The 4,580-nt window shown below is 44.9% G+C and overlaps 1 pseudogene; it reads left to right on the forward strand.

Moving 5' to 3' along the window:
• Positions 1-4,070, forward strand: part of LOC122554664 — an 81,249-nt pseudogene extending 77,179 nt beyond the window's left edge.
• The last annotated feature ends 510 nt before the right edge of the window (positions 4,071-4,580 follow it).

The following is a 4,580-nucleotide window of genomic DNA, read 5'->3' on the forward strand; positions in this document are numbered from 1 at the left end:
CATCTTCTCCACATCCACTCGAGACAGGTCTCTCAGTATTCTGTAAGTTTTAATGAGATTCCCTTCATCCTTCTAAACTCCATCGAGTCCTCAATTGTTCCTCATATGATAGCCCTTCATCCCCAAGATCATTCTTGTAAAACTCTTCTGTACACCCTCCAATGCCTGCACATTCTTCCTTATATACAGGGCCCAAAACTGCTCACAATACATGAATTGTGTTCTGGTTCTGACCTTAGACAGCTTCAGCGGTACACCTCTTTTCTTGTGATTAGATTCCCTACAGTATGGAAACAGGCCCTTCAGCCCAATAAGTCTACACCGACCCTCTGAAGAGCAACCAACCCAGATCCTTTCCCCTATATTTATCCCTGACTAACGCACATAGCACGACGGGCAATTTAGCATGGCCAATTCACCTAAACTGCACATCTTTGGACTGTGGGAGGAAACCGGAGCACCCGGAGGAAACCCACGCAGACACGAGGAGAATGTGCAAACTCCACACAGACAGATGCCCAAGACAGGAATCGAACCGGGTTCCCGGCGCTGTGAGGCAGCAGTGCTAACCACTGAGCATGTTCTAGCCTTCTGGAAATGAATGCTGACATTGCATTTGTGCTCCTAACTGCCAACTGAACCAACATGGTAACGTTAAAAAAAACCTGATTATGACTCCTCAGTACCTTTGTGATTCAGATTTGTGAATCCTTTCCTCATTTAAAAAACAGTCTATGCTTTTATCCTTCTTACTAAAGTGCATAAGCTCACACTTTCCCACATTGTATTCCATCTGCCACTTCTTTGTCCACTCTCTGAACCTGATCAACTCCTTCTTCAGCTTCTCCACTTCCTCAACACGACCTGTCCCTCCACTTATCTTTGGGTTACCTGCAGATTGAGCAACAATGTCCTCAGATCCTTCATCCAGATCATTAATGAATCATTTATTTTTGGTGAATAGCTGTAGTCTCAGCATGGACCTTTGCAGGACCACACTAGTCACCGGTTGCCATCCTGAAAAAGATCCTTTTATCCCACTCTCTGCCTTCTGCCAGGCAGCCAACCTTTTTTTCCATGCCAGGACCTTGTCCCGAACACCAAGGGCTTTTCTCTTCTTTAGTAGCCTCCTGTATGGCACATTGTCAAAGGCTGTCTGTAAATCCAAATAGATCACGTCCACTGGCTCTCCTTTATCTAACTTCTTCATTCCTTCCTTCAAGAATTCGAACAGATTTGTCAGGCCACCCCTTGATGAAGCCATGCTGGCACAGCCCGACTTGACCATGCACTTCCAACTCCCCTGCAATCTCGTCCTTAAACTGAAGTCTACAATCTGAATAAAGACTGAGGTCAGACTAACCATCCTATAATTTCCCATCTTCTGCCTCCCTCCTTTCTGAAACAGGGGGGTTACATTCGCCATTTTACAGTCCTCTTGGACTCTCCCTGACTCCAGTGATTCCTGAAAGATCACCATCAATGCTTCCACAATCTGCTCAGCTATCTCCTTCAAACTCTGGGGTGTAGTCTATCCAGTCCGGCTGATTTATCCATCTCAGAACTTTCAGCTTCCCCAGCACCTTCTCCTCAGTGATCACCATTACTCTCATCTCTGCCCCTGAATCTCTTTAAGTTCTGGTATACTACTGGTGTCTTCTACTGTGAAGACTGATGTAAAGTCACTATTCAGATCCTCTGCCATTTCCTTGTTCCCCATTAGTACTTCTCCAGCCTCATTTTCCAGCAGTCCAACATCCAGTCTTGCCTTCCTCCTAGCTTTTATATTTCGACAAAAAAAACAGTCTTGCAATCTTCTTTTATATTACTGGCTGGCAAACTTTCATATTTCATCCTCTAACCCCTTATTATATTTTTAGTTATAAACTTACAGAATCCTTGGGTTTTAAAATACAGCACAGAGTAAAAAAGCAAGGAAGCAATGCTACACCTCTACAGATCACTGATCAGACCAGATTTGGAAGCTTGTGTTCAGTTATGAACACCTTATTTAAAGAGCCATATTAAAACCCTGGAGACAGGTCAAAGGGGTTTTATCGAAATGATACCAGGAATGAGTGATTTTAGATACAAGGAAAGTTTAGAGAGATTGGGCTTATTCCCCTCTGAGCAGAGAAGATTAAGAGGTGATCTTATAGAGTTGTTCACTGTTTTGAACAATTTTTGACAGGGTTAAGGAGGATATTTTGTTTCCATGAGTTGGTATGTCTGTAACTAGAGGCAACAATTTCAAGATGGTCAACAAGACAGCTTGGAGTGAGATGAGGGAGTTGTTAGGATTTGGAACATGCTGCCTGACAGGATGGTGGAGGTGGATTCTGTTGGAGGTTTCAATGTGCATATTGCAAATGAATGAAGTTAGAGAGCAACAGAGATCAGTCTGGAGAGTGGGACTAGCTGGATAGCTCTTTCCAGAGCCAGCACAGACATGATGGGTTGAATAGCCTCCTTCTGTACTGTAAATTCTATTATTTGATTTCATCCTGTCAGCTCTTTGCTTTCCTCAGGTCATGTTCAATGTCACTCCTGCATTTTCTATCCTCCTCTCAGCTTTCTGCAGGTTTGAACTCCAGATAACCAACATCACCTTCCCTGTTTGGTCTGCCCTACTCTGGCTGCCTTTTGACATCCCAGGCTGAGAGTCTAGATTTGGGAGTCCCACCCTTACTCATTGTGGGAACAGATTCTGAACGATCTCTGACTCCTCCTTTGAGGGATCCTACTGCCCTGACACTGATTTCCCATCATGCCGCTGGTTCCAGTCCACTTTTACCAAAGCACCGCACAGTTTAGTAAAATATTTCACTCCCAAATGAAAACTTTTACACTTTCTCCGTTGTTCTCCATTTCCATCCCTCCTCTCAATCTCACTGAGTTCTGATCCCTGTTACTGAAATGCTCCCCCATTGATCGCCCTTCCAGCTGCCCACATTCATTTCCTAAATTATGGTCCAAAACTGTCCCTTCTCTTTCACCATCACCTTCTCAGGGGCAATTAGGGATGGGCAATAAATGCTGGCCCTGCCAGTGACACTCACATCCCAAGAAGCAATTTAAACAATGCCTGTTCTTTCGTCAGATTTGTTAGGTATTGGCTACAAATGTTCAAACGTTTTCCCAGTGAATATTTTGAAAGTTGAAACTGGCAGGGATTAAAATTGTTTTTCTTGTCTTTCAGGCCGTGAGAACTCTCAGCCCAAGCTGACCCTGCTGCCCCCCTCCCCAGAGCAGGTCAATGCCAAGGGCACTGCCACCCTGGTGTGCCTTGCCAATCACTTCTATCCCGATGAGCTGGAGGTGCAGTGGAAGAAGGATGGTGCAGTCATTTCGGACGGGGTTCAGACCAGCAACTACCTGCGAGCTTCAGACAGCACCTACAGTGTCAGCAGTCTGCTGACTCTCTCTGGGTCTGACTGGGAGTCCAACGCTCGTTTCTCCTGTGCCCTCACCCACGTGACCCTCCCCTCTCCCCTCAGCAAGAGCCTCAGGAGATCAGAATGTGTGTAGAATGTTTGAGACAGTCCACAAAGGAGACACAACTTTAAATAGGACAGGGTTGAGCTGGCAGGACAAAGATCATTGTGAGAATTAAATTTCAATTCTTTTCCTTCTCAGAACTCCTTGGAGACATTACTGAGGTTCAGGAGTTCAGGCAGGTCATTGGGACAGTGTAGAGAGAGCTTTACAGTGTGTCAAATCTCATGCTGTCCTTGTCCTGTGAGTGTTTGATGGGAACAGGTGTGATTTGTGATGACAAGTAAAATCTCTACAAGTTGCTGAAGATTGTCAGCTGTAGAAAACAATGTGAACCTCAGACGTTTCTGCTTCAGTCAACCAGATCTCTTTCCTGCTCAGCCACCAGCTCCAATTTCAGGTTTTTATCACTGTTTAAAGGGACAAGACTCTCACATTATTGAGAAAATCTCCACAAGTGTTTTCCTCAAGCTCCATTATGGCTGTGAATTTGAGCAACTTCCTCTGTCTGGGCTGTTAATTGCAGTCTGTTTTCTGTCAATGTCAGTCTGGAAAAGGGAATAAAGATGAAGAAGATTCAGTCTCTGTCTCTGTGTGCTTTGGGAATGGACCACACCGTTCAGCTGATTGGCTGCATTTCAGCATGACGTTGTCACAATTGGCTGCTTGGCCTGTCAATCAATAAGATATCTGTTGTGTATTGACTGCCAGCTAATCATCAATCACTTTCAAATGATCTCTTCCATCTGGAATCTGTGGAGGTTACAAGATTCCAAACAGAACAGAAACTGAAATCTGTTGGGACTCAATGATTACAATCTAAGGCATTCCCCTTCACTCTGTTGGTCCAGGCCCAGTTGCTGGGATTGCACTGTCCACTCTCTGCTGCATGCTGGATAGTACCTGAAATGATCTTAGGTCAATCGCTGATACTGCAGGCTGCGTCTCTCTGAATGTGAGTGTACTACATAATACTGCCTGTAGATGTCACTCTGAGTGTGGGTGTATTATTCAGAGAGACACCTCCAGGCAGCATGGAGTGTGAGCATGTTACTCAGTGCTGCCTGTAAGTGGCTCTGAGTGTG

The sequence above is a fragment of the Chiloscyllium plagiosum genome, chromosome 11, assembly GCF_004010195.1.
Source record: "Chiloscyllium plagiosum isolate BGI_BamShark_2017 chromosome 11, ASM401019v2, whole genome shotgun sequence".
Classification (NCBI taxonomy): Eukaryota; Metazoa; Chordata; class Chondrichthyes; order Orectolobiformes; family Hemiscylliidae; genus Chiloscyllium; species Chiloscyllium plagiosum.